Source organism: Pezoporus wallicus, unplaced genomic scaffold (assembly GCF_028554395.1).
Source record: "Pezoporus wallicus isolate ANWC-B61680 ecotype Strahan unplaced genomic scaffold, APGP_CSIRO_Pwel_v1 contig_3817, whole genome shotgun sequence".
In the NCBI taxonomy this organism is placed as follows: domain Eukaryota; kingdom Metazoa; phylum Chordata; class Aves; order Psittaciformes; family Psittacidae; genus Pezoporus; species Pezoporus wallicus.
Window position 1 is genome coordinate 9,147,252 of NW_026635157.1, and position 18,057 is coordinate 9,165,308.

Consider the following 18,057-nt stretch of genomic DNA (forward strand, 5'->3'; position numbering starts at 1 on the left):
CTGTGTCCCCATAACCCTCTCGCTGCCTGCTGTATGGCTGGTTTCACCGCCCTCTCAGTACTGGTACCAACCAGGCAGGGCAGGGGAAAATGCAACAGCTTGACCTTGGAGGGCTTAATAAGTGACCTGTAGGCTTCATCTGCATTGTTTTACACCCTTTTAATTTTGTTAAAAGCTGTAGTGGATGTCTTTCTTACAGCCAGTATCTTGGAAAAAGGAGTTGCGTTTTTGTTTTTCTTGAAAAATTTCACCGGTGAAATCCATGAAAACAGAGGAGCTGTAGCTAGAGGAAGCTAATAAGGAAAACCCTAATATGGCTTCAAAAAACTTCATTTGCTCCCCCACGCCTTCATTTTTCCTCGTTTCATGAAGAAAAAAAAAAAGTTATTTCATTCTTGTTCTTGTACCTAGTACTTTGGTTTAGAGTGATTTTAACTCTTTTTTTTAAAGGAGAGCTGTTTATCGTGCACTGAAGGTTAAAGTTGGACTTCAGCAGCTTACCCTCCAGGATGAAATGTAAAGTGAGGATTTTTTTCAGCACGGAGACAAGTATTTTATATACTGTGATTTTGGTAGGAGGTTACTTTTTTTTTAAACAGTTCATAAAGTGACTGTGTTATGCCCGGAAATTATTTCTAGAAGTCAACTACTAGCTACTTTCTCCCTCCAGCTCTCATTTATACTTTCTTTATAAGTTTAGTGAAATAAATACTGCTGAAAAAACATCTTTTTGGCTTCGCTAATAGGAACATAAGAACAAATTAACTGAAGGTTAGTGAAGTTTCACTGTGTTACCCATGGCTCTTTCAATCTTTCTAGTCTGGGAATTTTTTAATTTCATTGTGGATATTGTGATTTTCTTTCCCTTACCTTTTCAAACTTTCTTCCAGCAACACAAGCTGAAAGCAAAGGTACAAATCTTTGAATTCCCTGTGAAAAAGGTCATCTTGTTTCCATCTTTCTTTTCCTTTCTAATGATGATGATCTCACTCCTTTTCTGTAGTTGAAAACTACACTTGTGGCTACCAATCAGTTGCAGGCTTTCAGCCAAGCGTCACTCACATCTTCAGCTTCTATGCCGCTAATGATCCCTAAAATCCCTTTGGGGTTACAATATTTACACCTTCACAACTAGATAGCTAAGGAAAAATAAAGTGGGCAAAGCCTGCTGAATTATTTTGGCATTTAAACTACTTTCCTGCACTCGGTGCAGGCATATCACTTCCACTTTAGAAGAAAGTTTGTTGGTAATGAAGACATCAGTGTCTCATGTCAGTACAATGCATTGAGACGTCAGAAGTTGTCTGGTGGCTCTTGCTCCTCTCCACTATCCTTTGTCACTGTTATTTTGAGTCTTCCGACTCCCTTCCACTCTGACAGTCAAGACAATTCAAAATAAAGGCTGTTTCACAGGCTCCAGCTGTGCTACTGAGATGTTCAACATCTGTTATCCCAGGCATTGAACCGGATGAATAAAAACATGATAATACAGCAGACAGAAGCGCAAAACTTGTGGAAGGGTAACAGTTCTTAAGGTTGGAAAGAGTGCATCTGAGAGGGACAAAGCACTTGCATACTGTCCATAATCCTCGTTTAGTCAAAACCTGGTCTAGAGCACATGTAGCCTTCTGTGATATTTTCTAATGCACAAAGGCACAGATGAAACTATCACTATCAACACAGTCTTAAATTTCTCTTTCTTATTTAGAGTTAAGTAAGCCAACACATTTGCACATGACTTCACATAATCTGTGCAGCATTCTAAGGACCTAATCAACGTTAACACAGGAAATTTTGGGAAACAGCCAACAGAAAATAGAGCACCAAGATTAAAAAAATAAAAAAGAGGAGGAAGATTATCTAAAGGAATTTTTGGGGTCATGAAAAGGCAGCAAGACCAATTCCGTTAAGTAATTTTTGACTTAGAGAGTTACAGTGTTTTGAGAGATGGGAAGCAGAAGAAATTACAAAATCATGTGCTTAAAATGATGTAAAAATAAGCAAGCAAGTGTTGAAATGAGAAAGACTCGTTTTCTACCTGCCACATTGAATGTGATTCCCTAGATATTCTCTTCTGAGAAGGAATCAAAATCCACATGGTGACTTACTGTCATAAAAGAATATAATTTGACACAGAGAGATACTTTGCTGTTTCCATTATGTCATTAAATCAATTTAGAGCTGCTGCAACACGCTTTGCCCAAGGAAGGATGTATTTCTCTGCAAGTCTTGTTTCTTAGCTTTATTAAACTGTAAATGCAAGAATCATGCATGACCTGCAAGGGATATAAGGTCAGCTGGGTTACATCACTATTGGTATGCGAACCAGCTGTCAAAAATGCAATAACAATACAGTCTGGGAGATTATGGAGCTGGAGGACTCTAACATATGCAAAGCACACAGAGTGATTTTTCAAAGAGGTGTTCACTGTCAACAATGTTGGAGACCAGAGCAACTAAATTCCTTCAGTGGCTTTTCAAAACATACCTTGTAGCACTAAGGCACAAACAACCTTCTTAATTCAACCTTTTCATTTTAAAAACACTATTTTTGTAGGAAGTTATCAACAGTTTCAAGTCTGTAAGTATTTGAGTCCTGGTACACAAATTCTTGGTGCTTTTCATGTCATGTTAAGCATTATTCAGAAGTCTGTACTACTTCTGCAAGTCCAGTATTATGAAACAGATGACATCTCACTGTTAGTTCACCCAAAATGTATGACAATTTGTGATATATTTGCAAACCAAGTGCTTTGATCAGTCCTACAAAGACTATGTAACTAAACTAAGAAAATTCCTCCATGCTACTAAATAATTCAGTGTAGTAACAATAATAATACCAGAGTGAAGAGTTCTGCAAAAATTAGAAGCCAAAATAGAGAGCAGATGTATTAAGGCGGCGAGAACTGGAAAGGCTTTTGTGATTTTATGTTTAACACTGCACATCATGCAATGTCAGTCATTAGCTTTTGCTGAGGGAAGTACTCAGTCAGTGCTGAAACTCAAATTCTGTATAAGTCTTTACAATATGATTTTGCTACACACGAACCATTGCTTCAAATCAGTGGTGTTACTTCGGCCCTTAATTACCCACTTGAAATGAAGCTTTAATATCTTAATTGCTGATGGACTCTTAATTCAACTTGCAGTTGAATTTCAGCTTTCAACTTTTTGTCATTTTCTTTTCATTTGCAATCTGCCTCATCAAGATGCTGTCTTCTTTTTCTTTGTAAACATAGTAATGGTAAAGACACCGTACAGTATATCTTAAAGTGCTGTCCAACATCTATTGAAATCCTGATTTTTAGGGCAGTGTATTTCCTATACCCACGTATCTCTTTAGCAGCTGTTCCCAAATATATTGAAGTCTCTTATATTCAGGCTTTTCCCACTGCTTTCCCATGCCTTTCTTTTTTTCCTACTGACAACCATGTCACATAAAAATGTTGTCAGATTAGCTTCTAATGGCTTCGAAATGTATAATAAGAGTGGAAAAGAGCATTTCAAGAGGCTAGCTTGTTGCTTACTTTAGTCTGGTACTTTTTGGCAAATAAGTTATGAAAATGAAACAACTGTAAATCTTTGAATTCTTCTTGTATAAGTGACACAAATACAAACCTCTACAAGAACTACACACTTTTTAAAAAAAATATTCCTGATACAAAATGGAGGTAGCATCCTGTGTGTGTACAAAGAACTAAAACTTCTAACAGGAAAAATGCACATCTTTATCAGACACCTCAGTTTAGAAACAGCGTAAAGCAATTAAAAAAAAAACACTTTTGCCACATTAATGATTTTTAGCTACAAAGGTTACAGTAGGAAAATAATTGTCGAGTACATTATCTACAGTAATGTACTAGAAATTTCAGATCTTTTGTTTGAGTAGCAGTGAATGAATGGTAACAAAATGCAAGGCATTAGTTGTACCTAATAGTTTGTAAATGCCATGCAGAATCAATTGCTAGAAAGTCTTTGGTAAATATTATAAACAAAAAACATATTTGTAGAAATTAGGCTGACTTACTGGAATAAAGATGGGTTACATTTGTAGGTATTCTTTGCAAAGAATCATTCAACAAACTGCACCATGCGCATACTCAATATACATTGCTAATGTTTACACAGGAACGAGATGTACTTGGGGAAAAATGAAGTTTTGTAATACATTTGTCATTCAATTCTCTTTGTCAAATTATTAAATGTGAAACACAAGATTAATTTTAGAAACTCAAGTTGGATAGTTCCACCACAGAACACTGGAGACTTTTCTTCCAAGTAATACACCTCAAAGATGATTTCTTCAAAACTGAATGATACTTACCTTATTTTCATCTTATTCTTCCTCATTGTTCCCCCTTCCACCATCATGAAATCCCTAGTTCCTTTACCATTTATCACTTTTCCAGCATTCCAGTGTGCTGTTGTGTTCCCTTGTTAATCATCACCTAGATGTGCTACATACTGCTTTTAGGAGCGTCCAAAGTTTCTCACTGTAGCTTCTTTTCCAACAGCTTCTTTTACCAAGAAAAACACTTCAGGTCTTAACTCTGGACTTGGCTTTCAAAAATCTTGCTTTGTCCCAGCTTTTCAGTAGTGGTAATACCTCTTGTAAATACCACCGTGATTTTTCCTAATGATAAAAAACTGAAGCCTTTAAACAGAGATTTTCAGACTGGACTCTATCCTACATGACTCAGAGAATATTTTTAAGCAGACAATATATTCAGTGAAATATGTCAGAAATTTTTGTATAGTAAGGAGAAGATTAGTATCAAATTATGAGACTGCTTTTGGCCAAATTTGGGGGAAAAATAGAATTTGTTAAAATACTGAAAATATTTCTTCTGCACAGTATTTTTATTTTCAGAATTGTCCCAATATCTAAATGGAACTGCAAGGAAGAAGGAAGAAGATTAAATTATCCTAAAAATGATGCAGCAGGGGAGTGAAGAAAACTAAGGTTTCTGACATGAGTCATGTGAGATAAACAGCTAAAATACATTCCCAAGGTTCCTAATGGAGGCCTAATCTAACTTATATATCTCATACATCTGAATACTTCAGCAGCAGGAATGTATAATCCTCAAAAGTCATTTGAGAACAGGAGTACTGCACTCTGATTTTACAGATGAGATGGTGGGGCAGAGAGGAGACAGTATCTCTTGGTTCACAAATGCTGCCACTGATGGAAAGGCATCAGCCATTCCTTCCTCTCATCCCACACCATCACTGCCCCTTCTTTGTGTGCCAGCAGAAGGATCCGTGCCACCACCAATCAAATTCTAAAATAGAAACCTTCCTGGGTTAAAAAAAAATATTTTCTTCTTTTGTGTAGGGGGAGATGGATGGGGCATTTTCAGCTGTGGGTGCCCTGCCTTGGGGTCACCATGTGGCACTTCTGCTGCTTTTTGGTGGCAGCTCTGGACTTTCTTAGTATGGAAAAAACTACTAAAGCCTGTGTGGACCATGTTCTTGGTGCAAAGATATTTCTTGTAAAGCAAGGAACCTGCAGCTCCTTCTCTCAGTCTCAAGGCACTAACTAATGACTGTATCAGCCTTCCCTTCAGTAGTGAGCTGGGAACCTCCCTAACTTATAAGTTAGTAGAGCTACAGAGCATCCAGCAGTAGCCAGCAAAACTTTATTAAGTGCATAGGTAATATGAGTAATCTTATTAACATCTTTCCAGGAATAACTCTAGCATTACTAAATTTACTGCATGCCAATAATATTTAAACAAAGATCCTTAGATGATCTGTCTTTTATTTTGTTAGTAAAAGCCAAAAAAAAAAAGGACAAAGGGGAAAATGGAGCCTGTTACAGGAACTGCAACTGGAACTGTTTAAAAATAATTGAATGTGTAGCTGTGAGTATAGCCTACAATGTAAAGTAGCAGCAGTTATAACATTTCTAGGGAAGAAAGAAGGGTGGGCTGAAAAGAAGGCAGTATATGCCTGCCAGCATTTTGTTGGCACATACTGATATGTGGATACAGATGCAACTCTTCTATCTTATGTTAAAATTGTGGTCATACAACAGCCCCCTGCAACAGTACATCTGTGTAGAGAGTGGAGGCTTTTTTTACTCTTATTTAAGCTCTGCATTTTACTCCATTCATCATGCCCGCACACAGACTCTGATGTTGTCAGTCTCTGAGGGGTAATGAAATTGAAGATGGAGGTTAAAGGCAGCTTTTCACCTTCATTCAGCCTTCTCATTTCCCAGTCTACTGCTGAAGACCTTGCTCACAGGCACAGAGGCTTTTCAGAAACAGGTAGACCTCTTGAAGGCATCACATTTGTTCCTTGGTTGTGTGTTCCTTGGCTGTTTGCTCCTTGTAGTGACCTTAAGCTAGAGGATCCCTCTCCATGCACATCACCACCTACAGATTCAGATTACTTCATTTGAAGTGATTACAGTTAGGCTACCTAACTCAGCCATTTAAAAGTAAACAGGAGATCCCATCACCCCCTGCCTCCCACTTCACTTCTTGTGCCCAAAAAAGACACCATTCCCCACATAATTAGGTTTGGAATAACTCCACTTACTGAAGGGAGAAAAGATTAGGGGAGAAGCCCTGTGAGAGCCAATAGAAATATCCATGGGAGCACCAAACTAATGAGGATTCATTAGTTTGGCAGCCTGGCTCCTCTCACCTTGTCTTGGCTAAAGCTGGTACTCAAAGCTGAGAGCCAATATACTGCCTGACTCTGCAGTGAAGACATGCTTAATGGGGCTATTACATTTTCCACATAAGGGAAATCTACCGCTATTTATATCCAGCTTAGTACTTCAGATTCAGGCAGAATACTTCTGAAACTACATCCATCCAATATTAATAGCATCTGTCTCACAGATTAACTATCACATTGTGTTTTTATTTAAACATCATCACTGAGCAATCACTCACTAAATTATTTAAAGGAAACAACAAAAAATTGTTTTAAGGTCACAAGAAGGATGTCAGCGGGCCAGTATTACTAAGCATTTTAAAACCTGGAAGATTTCATTTTAAGCAACTGCAATAATGCCTTTCTTTGGCATATGTAATTCTAGATTTTATATTTATGAAGATGGACATTTCTGAAGTGTTTTATGAGCAGCAATATAGTTGCTCAGTTAAAATGCAGAGCCTTATACTATTTTTAATATTATCCAGTAAGTAACTCAGTGCCATATGCTTCTGTAGTTTGACTGCCAAAGAATGCAGCAAGTTGCTTTGGAGGCTGCCTCCAAAGTCCACACCCCAGCCAAAACCACGTCTGTGGTACAGAGCTATTGATGTCCTACCAGCGTGGAACGTAAAAATGGCCCTACAGAGAAGTTACACAGAGGCTCTGCTGACTCCATTGAACGGGATGTGGCTTGGAGCAATGTATGGAATTAGCACAAAGCTTAAATACTAGACATGCTAAACTGGAGAAAAACAGCATCTTGCAAAGACTGAGGTGCTTACTCCTCTTGGTGCCAGATGACCTTTGTTTCTCAAAGCACAAGCCGCATACTAAGCTTTTGTGCACCGTCTTAGGGTGCATTAAATGTTTTGGACTGGGAAACGGCAAGAGAGCCACGCGATTTTTAACTTCTGCCACCTACCTCTCTTCTCAGCAGGTATAGGTGGCTGAGGTAGAAACGGACACATGAAGGTTAAAGAATGGAAAAAAAAGCAAAAGAAATTATCATCAGCAAAAAAGTATGAACAAGAATGGAAAATGAAGATATCTTTTAGCTGTACATGTGCATTTATTCTCTTGTCTTGCTTTGTACTATATAGGTTATTTTATACAACATTTATCAGGTACAGTATCTAAATCTTTAGTCGCTTATCCTACTGTGTCAAGATTGAGCTCCCATTTTGCAGTGACTGACTTCCTTCCATAAACTGTAGCAACTAGCACTTCTATTCCTATCTTATTTTTTTTAACACTATGCAAAATAGATCTGCTGCTCTGTAATCATAAGGAGCCCACAAGTGTTCCAGCATTTTCATTCAGCATCTGGGTACTCATTGATCAGCCTTGCACTATTGGGAGCCCCTGTACAATCTAAAAAACAGACCCAAAAACGTGTACCAGGACCTCCTTAAGGCACAGTTCTCATGATATTGTCACCCTGCAAGGAGTGCGGTGATCAAGAGACTCATTACAATAAGAAATTGCTTCCTTTCTAAAAGAGTTCATTTTGCTGTAGTATTGCTGATTTGATAGTAGAAGTGTGATGTAATGAAGGCTCTGAGCTCAAAACCTTGTCGTGTTTCTCTGGCTGCAATAGCTGATCTATGAAAGACAGAGTCTTTCTACAGGCTTTGCTTTGTTAAATGAAGGCAGATAAAAATCTTTTCTCTCCTGTCAACAAAGCAGTGGAACCTCCTGTGTTTAATATGATAGAAAACAACAATTAAAGTAAAGTTTAGCCTACACATACACCAGTCTTAGCCTATCTGGACATTTTCTATACAATTTAATATTTTTTGCCTAAAAACAATAATGGTTGAGAAGGGACATAAATGGAAACAAAGGAGAAACAAATCTGAAACAGCTGTTAGGAAGCACTCCCAGCACAGGAGAGCTGATGTGCTGAAAAGCTACCTGGGGGCAGGACATTAAAGGATGCTTCTCAAGAAAACCTATGAGGAAGAGCAGAACAACGGAGGAAAGCTTGATTGAGATACCTCCTTGTCCTCCACACCTCTCACTTCACCATCTCAGGGGATTCTGCTTTTCCTACACAATGTGATTCTGTGGCCAATTCAAGCCCACTTTAGAACAGAAGTAAAAAAGTGAGGGAGAAATTTTGAGCAAATTTCAGATTAAAGGAATAAGGAATGAAAGAACTGTTGTGTTCTTTCTTCTCTAACAGAAATAAGCAAATTTAGCCCAGGATGGTTTTCTGAAGCAATAAATCCTACCATCCAGTATCCACACATGCCATTAGTACACTGTTCAGTAAGCAGGTAATATTTACATTCTGGAGCATGCATGGCAAAAGAATCTTTAACCAATGCTGACGACCATGTCAATAGCTACACAATTTACAGTGAACTTTTTAGGATTGTCCCTAAAATGCCAAAATTACTACCTTTTGAATAGGGCACCCACTATGATTAGCCCCATGCAGCCCATTCAGTTATCCTTATGATTAACACTTACAGTACTTTGCAATTATTGATATAATCTTTCAAAATCGGGGAAAAACAAATCTATTAAGGGGGGAAAATGAGTCAGAAGGTAACATGAATTTCTTTGTCAGGGACCTCAGGACTCTCAGTCCTTGATTACCACCTTTGGTGTGCTATGGTTACCTTCTCAAAGAGGGAGTTTGCATGTTTCTGTCTCTTTTTAAAAGGATGTAAACGCACAGGGTAATTTCTCCAGGAAACTCTGTACTGAGTGGTTCAGGGGAGGTTTTTCAGTTCTTCATACTTCTAAATCCTGCAGTTGCTCCTCAGACCCTGTTTGTTAGTACCCACAGGACATGAGTTAAGGACAGCGGTGATGAGGGACCAGGAGGTAAGCTATGCGTTGCTGAGACCAGAGGCAGTCTAAATAATGAAGCTTGAATGACACCATGGCACTTGTGACATGAATAACTAAAAGACATCTCTTACAGCATTTTTCTTCAGCAGCTGCTCCAAAAGGCAAAACTATAATTTCCATTGCAAATATATAAAGTCTGCATTCTTCCTGCCCCAGGAATACTCTTGTCTAAAGTACAAAATTCTGTGCTACAGAAGAGATGCAGCAGAATTCAAAGCCAAAGGAAAAAAATAAAAAAAAACCCAATTTTTGCGAGGAAACCCAGTTATTTTCTTGCTGAGCCAAGCCCACTAAGCAAAACATTTGCATTACTCACAAATCAGCAAGCAGCCAACATGCTTAGAAATGAATGTAGTTGTGTCAAACCCTTCTGCACATCCTTCTTTGTGACTGTCAGTGCAATGAAAATCATTTACAGCTGTCATGTGAGTGGGTGACACAAATGATGCCTGGAGGAGATATACTCTAATTATGAAATGTTAACTTTTTGCGACAGATAACACACATGCAGCCAGTCAAGTAACAAGGGTGTGTTGAAGCAGGCTTTGCATATACACAATATGATTCCCCCTTCAGTAACTACATTCTGGATAACGATGTTAGTCAGCTTCCAGTTTCTAAAAATAAAAGTCTTACTATTAGAGTTTTTTCTAATAATAATGATTATAGAAATAATAATTCTAATTATGAGAATTATTTACAAATAGTGTGTGTGTGCTGCTGGCTTTTTGGTGGTTCATATTCAGACTGACTTTATCCTACTTTCTTTAGACTTCCTTTAGTTCATGCTCCTCCTCTGAAATCTCATGCATGTGCCTATGACTTTAATGTTATTTTTCCTTGTTGTTTTGTCTTTTGAGCCAGCATATGCTGACTAGTGGGACAGTAAGAAGTTATAAGGCCATAGTTCTTTACAGGGATGCTGTGATGGCATGGCCTGTTAATCTCAGGATCATCACACGTTCTGCTCTTTGGAGAGATTATTTTGGTTTGTTGGGATTTGTTTCATGTTTACTGCTGCTTTCATCTGGATGCTTTCTTGTTAAGCCATGCTTTGCTTCCTCTTACTTCCTCTTACTAGTGGAGCAGATGCCGGTTAGGCCACTTGTTATGTCCTCAAACTTTTGGCTTTGCCATGTTTCCCCAGGAGGCTCCTGCTACACTGCCGTTGCATGGCCTTACATGCCCTCACCTGTCCTTAATCTGAGTTACCTGTAGAACCTGAATCAGGCTGAATTTCAGCATGTTCACTATATCTACCTGATGTCTGAGCTGGTTCCTCTTCCTATTAGTCTCTTGGGGTGGGCACTATCTTACCACTCTCCTCCATGGGGAGGACAACATGGAAAAAGTGGCTTGTGAACAAACTGCCCTCTATGCTGAATTTTTTTAAGCAGCCATTATGAGAAACCTTTGGTTTCCTAGCCCCAAGTCTTACTTCTGTGTTTTCCAGTCAGTTTAGCTTCCAGGCACTGAAGTGGTAAGTGGCTATAAATGTGCAGCCTTTCCCCCTGAAAGTGAGCCATGAAGACCTGTGCAGGGCATGTCAATCACTCTTCAAAAGCAGCATGGCGTGGAGGATTTTCTCTAGGATTGAATGATGTGCTTTATGACAATACATACATGTTAGAGCTATCGCTCTAGCACAAAAAGTAGTTCACAAAAAGGTGTTAAAGATGGATAGCTGGATTTTACTGGCATAAAATGTATTCATGCAAGCCAGGTTGAAGGCCAGTTCTTCACTGAAACCAACCATAGAAAGGGCTAACAACATCTGGAATGGAATAAGGGTCCCCAGATCTCCCTTCCTTGCCTGCACAAGCTAACTAAACCATCATAAGAATCCCCAATAATCCTGGCAGGTTGCTGCTCCTTCCTGTAGGGTAGGCAGAGGATTCACAACAGCAGAGGGAAATGATCTGCTGCTCATGCTTACAGATATCCAGCCTCTGTAACTTCAGGAAGCCCTGCCCAGCCCAAGCAAAACACTTGCTCCCTTGTTTTTTAATTTGTATAGGAAAGCTGTGTGCTGTCCTTTCCCCCACAGAATGAAGGCTGCAGTCTAATAAAAATTTAATTACTATTTTCAGTATGTCCCAAATTCTGTCAAGTTGCATGAAAACAGTGAAAATGTGGAGAAGGATGAGGGAGGGAACAAACCCCAGATAAGCAAGCAAATAAGCAAGCCAAAAAAAAAAAAACCAAGTTAATGTGCAGTGCCCTAAATCCACTCTCTAGAGCTGGTTAATCAGGGGTCTTCAGTTTTTCATGTTCAGCGCCACATGGCATATGCGAGCCATGACAAGACTCTAAGGAATCAGGGAAGCTGGATTCTGGCTGGCATATGAAGTCATTCCTGAAGTGCCACTGCCTGGGACATGACGGATGGTTCCAACATCTTTGCTTGCCTTTGGGACTTTTCTGTAACAGGTGCAGGAGATGAACTTCTCTTGCAGCCTTCCTGGAGAGTATGAGAACAACCCGCCACCAGTCCTGGATGCCAGATCACAGATGAAGATGGCTTCTCTCATACTAGCAGGACTCATGGCATTCTTGTGAATGAGCTGCAGGGACCTGCTCTTCTGCAGAAGGAAATGCTGAATGCTCTGATTTACTGTCACCATGGGACTGGGAACATAAAAGGCTTGGCTTTCCCAGCAGTTCTGTCTTGGCACATGTACTCCACGGCATCCTCCACACTGAGAACCACCCTGAAGTGCAAGGCAAAATGCTACAGCTGGGACTGGAAATCTGCTCTGTCTCTAGAGTAGTTTATGTGTCCCAAACCCTGCAGTGACCTGACTAATTAAAACAGTGGGTGAGAATTAGCTCCAGCTCAAAGCACATCTCCCATGGGAAGAGGCACGGACACTGCTGAGGCAGGTTGGTTGGGGTGGTGGGAGTCACAGTGCAGGCTATGGTACTGAGTGGGTAGCAGGAAGCCAGTACAAGCCTGCAGGACCATCACTCCTCACATCCTCCACAGTTACCAACCCCAGAGAGGGGCAGATGTCCTCCTGGTCTTTAGAACCAGCCAAGTCAAGTCAAATGATTGAGAGCAGGCTTAGATAATGGTACACAGAAATGATTCACAGTTCAGCTGTCTAAAAGGTTGAAGTAAAAGGGGCAAGCATGTAGCATTCCAAAGGGCAGATAATAGCACTCCTCAGTAGGTCCTGTGGTTGGTTAAATAAAGAATTTATCTCGTCTTCAGTTTCTGTTAGTTGCTGGTTATGTGACTCACTTAAAAAAAATGATACCCACAAAGCACTGACAACTATTTTGTCACTTGGTGTTTCTTTTTACAATTACCTAGAAATAAGGCTTTTGTTTGGAAAAAGGGGATGGAAGCAAAGATTCATTAGTTTAAGTTTTCCCTTAAAAATATCTTGCACTAGATGCAGGAAAGGAATGAAAACTGCCTAGCCTTCGTAGCTATGAATAATTTCCATAACTACAGAAGAAATCCAGAAACAAGGATATGGGCCTCAGCAGACTAAAACCCACTTACCAATCTTTCATCACAACCTCTGCACATCTTGGATGTGAGAAGCAACATTCATTATTTGAATGTTGTGCAGCATTTTACAGACTTATTTCCCCCTGTCGTTCCTGAGAGCCTTCTGACTTACAATAATGGCTCATTATTTGGGCAGAGAAGCATTCCTGAAAAGTGTTTTATTTGCTTTTGCTCATGGATCACTGATGGAAATGAACAGCTGGCAAATTAAATCACTCTGGTACTCAGGGGCCAGGGGGAGAGGAAGATGCCTTCAACTTCAAGAACTGTTTACATTTCTTTAGAAAAAGAGTGGGTTTTCTCTCTTCTGTTATATACCAACCTTGGTTCAACCTTCATCAACCACATTTTTTCTTCAGGATTCATGTGCATGGAACAAAAGAATGATAGAAAATCCAAATGGCAGGGGGGTTGGAACTAGATGATCTTAAGGTCCTTTCAAACCCTAACTATTCTATGATTCTATGATTTGGTGTCTTGGGTTCAACAATAGCAGTCATTTTTCTCCTTCTTGGTAGCTGGTGCAGTGCTGTGTTTTTTACTTTAGGCCTGGGAACAGCGCTGATTGATAACACCGATGTTTTTAGTTGCTGCTCAGTAATGTTTAGTCTGACCAAGGACTTTCTGAGTTTCATGCTCTGCCAGGCAGGAGGGGAAGCTGGGAGGAAGCAGAGACAGGACACCTGACCCAAACTGACCAAAAAGGTATTCCATACCACAGCATGTCATGCCCACTACATAAGCCGGGGGCAGTTACCCAGAAGGGTTACATCACTGCTCCGTCAGGCTGGGTACCAGTCGGCGGGTGGTGAGCAGTTGTATTGTCTTCCCTTATTATTTCCCTTACCATTATTATTATTGGTGGTATCAGCAGTGGTTTATGTTATACCGTAGTTACTGGAATGTTCTTATCTCAGCCCGTGGGAGTTACATTCTTTCAGTTCTCCTCCCCATCCCTCTGGGAGCAGGGGGGAGGAAAGGGGAGAGAGTGAGAGAGCGGCTGCCTGATTCTGAGTTACCAGCTGGGCTTAAACCATGACATTTGGTTACAATATATTTTTGTCTTCTTAATTGTTTAAACATGGCTCCATACTGTAGCATGGACTAGAGCTAACCTGGTTGTAGCTTTGAGGCTACAATTGGAGGTCTTTGTTACAGTAAAACACTGAACTTACTTAGGCTTTATTTATAGTATGGAGGTAGCAGCTTCATTAACATATATAGGTGTCCTTGTTTAAAAAAAAAACAAAACAGGTTTGATTCATATACCAGATGCTGTGTAATTTTTTGGTGTCACAGGCCTACTGCATGGGCATTCCTTTTGGCTCTGACAGTATTTGATGCTGCTGGCTTATTTTAGCAGTTGTCTGCAGTAGGAGCGAGTTCCTGATGGTCCACAATGTAGCAATAGTGAGACACTGAACTCAGTCTGAAGGTAAAGCTAAATCCGTGCACACCACCTTTTTCAAAACTTCTTTTTCTTTTCCTCAGTACTGCTGAAATTCAATGAACTACTCCTTATTAGCAGATATTAAGAACTGTTACAAAGGATACAATAATCTGATAATACTGACCAGTATCTTGTTGATCTATCAAATAGCTCTGAACTTGGTCTCATTTATAACAGTGCAGATCAGATGCAAACTGGGCAAACTGCTTTGTGAAAAAGGATTTAACTCTTTGAAGTGTCTCTTCTCCCCCTTCCCAAACATGAGCAAGGGATTTGAATAATCCCAAATTCACTGCTGTTAATGACAGATCAGATTTGGAAAAATTATTAAAGTTGGGGTTCTTTTCAGTTTTAACCCTTGCTTTTATAGCAAGTAAATATTTCCCATAGTGAGATTTAGTCCTTCTGCTATAAAGTAAGACATTATGGCAGAGAAAGAGGAAAAGGAAGAAAGAAAGAAAGAAAAAGATTTCCTGAACTCCTTGTAGTATTCCCAGAGGACATCTCAGCATCAACTGGAAAGTTTCACAAGCTGTCTGTGAACATCAGAGAGTAAAGACTCATTTGGGCTGTGGCTTTGGTGAGTCAATCTGCTCACACTTCATCAGGAATGTCAGGGGATCCTGATAAAATGACAATGATGCTGTGCACTGGGTAGAGGAGAACATAAATAAGCTACCTAATTCCATTTCTTTTAGCATTTCTTTATATCCATATGTTCAAATCATATCACACCAGCCAGCCTCTGTACTCAGAGAATTCCTCTGAATTGGATTAGGTAATATATTGAAAGCCATATTTCTTGTAGCGATTTTGAGTTTTGTGTGTGTGCATTATATCCCTATAACTGTGTTTGCGTATGCAGAACACAATTAAAGGCTGATTCTCACAGTCATTTTGCTAGAAATCAAGGTCATCCCCTGCAAGTCATTTGCTATAAAACCTTGTGACAAATAGATGAATTTATATGCAAAAATACATGAGTATTATGGAAGAGTTATTAGTTACCCTTTTATTTTAACACAACAGAGTAAAGAACCGGCAGGCAGAGCACTGCTTTCCCTGATGAGAGATCCATGCTAAATCAAGGATTTAATTAAACTTTGGGATATCTCTCCTTTCCCACTGGAAAAGATGCTACTGACAGCCACCAGGCCCTGTGCTGCTCTGACCTGCTGAGCAGAGGGCGGCATGGGAAGCACAGCATACCTCTGAGCACAGATTAGAACACTGATGAACCTTGCTCCAGTTTCAGATACAGGTATCCTATTTTATTTGACTTGCCTAGATGAAGAATATTAACGGTAAACAAACTAACTAACCTCTAGAACAATATCCCAGGGAAAGAGTGGGTTCTTCGGCACCATAAGCTGTGCACCTCTTAGTCTGCATAGCACAGCAGATGTAGAGACCATACTTGTTACACTGAATATAAGAGCTCTTCATGGAAGGCCTGTTTGTCTGAAATACCTTTAAAATACCTGGTGGTTTTGATGTTCTTCCAGTACACACTGGTCAGTTAATAATAGTCATTTTGAATTCCTTCTCTTTACTGCTGGCCATGAAAATACTTGCATACAGACATGTACAATACTGCGTGCCTAGATGGCCTATACACTAGACAAGCATTTGCAAACCTAATACCCTGCACACCGCTTACTGTTTCCATTTACTTATCACAAGTTTTTGCACATATTATTTCATAAATGTATTTTACACAACTGCCTGCTCCACAGCTTTGGCTCATGCCCTTCCTACATCGTGGTGAGCAGCTTTTTCCTCCCTTGCAGTGCATGCCCAAGCAGGGCAGTCAATGATAGAAAACCAGGGTCAGGCATATTGCCCTTGGTCCATGTACTTGGAGCTGGCACTGACCTTAGAAAAACAGAGGAAATAAATATAAATAAACAGGAAGATTTTTTTGTCACCCCCTCAGGCTGTTTGATAATTGTACAGTTGCTAGATCTGATGCAAAGGGGGAGGTCTGAAAATGCAGTTGGGGGTTCCAGAGAAAATGGGGCCATCCCATTTGGGTAGCAGCCCACTGTTAGATCAAATTATGCTGATCATGAAACCATATCCGTAGACAGGAACCCACAGCTGCAATTGCAGAGAAAGTCCTTGAGCATGCGCGAAGCAACTGGAATATTCTGGAAATGCAACTGGGAAAATTCAGGAGTTCACAGCTGAGCATGTGCAAAGCACAGCAAGTCAAAGGTCTGCAAGTTGGCATCACTTGGGGAGCTTTTTGTGTGGACGCCAAAAGGCAGCACACTGCTGCGACAACAAATCTTATCTCTATCAATTTCAAACCCTTGTTCCAAAGCAGGGGATAATATATTGGTCAAAGAGAAGGCCATGAAGGTATATGTGATTGTGTATTTTGCCTGAATAGCTGGAGAAAAACTGAATTGTTTTTACTACCACTTCCTTGGAACACTCATTCTGATATTAGGTCTTATATGGAAAATTTTATCTGGAACAACAGAAAACTGTATGACTGCAGAGAGAAGTGATGGCTGATCTACCTGCTTTCATGTTTCAGATGCTGTCTGCTCAGGTCTGCAGCAGTTTCTGGTTACCCTTGGTTTTGCACCCACCAACTTGAGCTGCTATTCACCATCAGCTTCCAGAGATGGTCACTTCCGCAATATCCTGTGGGCCAAAAACCTCAGCAGGGGCAGCATGTTTTCCTGGCAAATCATATCCTCCCCCTTCAGGTGATGAACCTGAAGGTCTCACAGTAAGTCAGCTTTTGCCAGGCTTTATGTTTGTAGCAATTAAATTTTTCTTTATCCTTCTCCTGAGTTCATTATGCCATGCTTCTCCATTCCTCATCCTGTAAAGCACTGGTCTAATAGTATTTTATCGTGACCAGGATCGCTGAGTCCAATCGTTACCCAAGCACTGCCAAGTCCACCACTAAACCGTGTTCCTAAGCATCACATCTACACATCTTTTAAATACCTCTAGGGATGGTGACTCCACACTTCCCTGGGAAGCCTGTTCCAATGTCTGACAACCCCTTCAGTGAAGAAATTTTTCCTAATATCTAATCTAAACCCCCCGTGGCACAGCTTGAGGCCATTACCTCTTGTCTTTTTCACATTCCTGTCCTATTCTGATTGCTTGTTACTTGGGACAACAACCCTCACCTCGCTCCATCCTCCTTTCAGGTAGCTGTAGAGAGCTATAAGGTCCCCCCTGAGCCTCCTTTCTTCCAGACTAAACAACCCCAGTTCTCTCAGCCACTCCTCATTAGACTTGTGTTCCAGACCTTTCACCAGCTTTGTTGCACTTGTCTGGACCCACTCCAGAACCTCAATATCTTTCTTGTAGTGAGGGGCCCAGAACTGAACGTGGTATTTGAGGTGCACCCTTACCAGTGCCGAGTACAGGGGGAAAATCACTGCCCTAGTCCTGCTGGCTATGCTATTTCTGATAGAGGCCAGGATGCTGTTGGCCTTTTTGGCTGCCTGGGCACAAGCTGGCTCATGTTCAACCATCAGTCAGCACCCCCAGGTCCTTTTCCACTGGGCAGCTTTCCAGC

General features: G+C 40.3%; 1 long non-coding RNA gene across 2 annotated transcripts in view; it reads left to right on the forward strand.

The window, feature by feature from the left end:
* The window catches only part of LOC130597142 (uncharacterized), a 33,716-nt gene extending 16,417 nt beyond the window's left edge, over positions 1-17,299 (forward strand). Inside the window, exons 3-4 of one of the 2 annotated variants that reach the window (XR_008971684.1) lie at positions 16,594-16,724; positions 17,053-17,299. This is a non-coding gene — a long non-coding RNA (uncharacterized LOC130597142). The remainder of the gene's footprint in view (positions 1-16,593; positions 16,725-17,052) is intronic. The other variant, XR_008971683.1, reaches the window with a different exon arrangement.
* Positions 17,300-18,057: the final 758 nt, after the last annotated feature.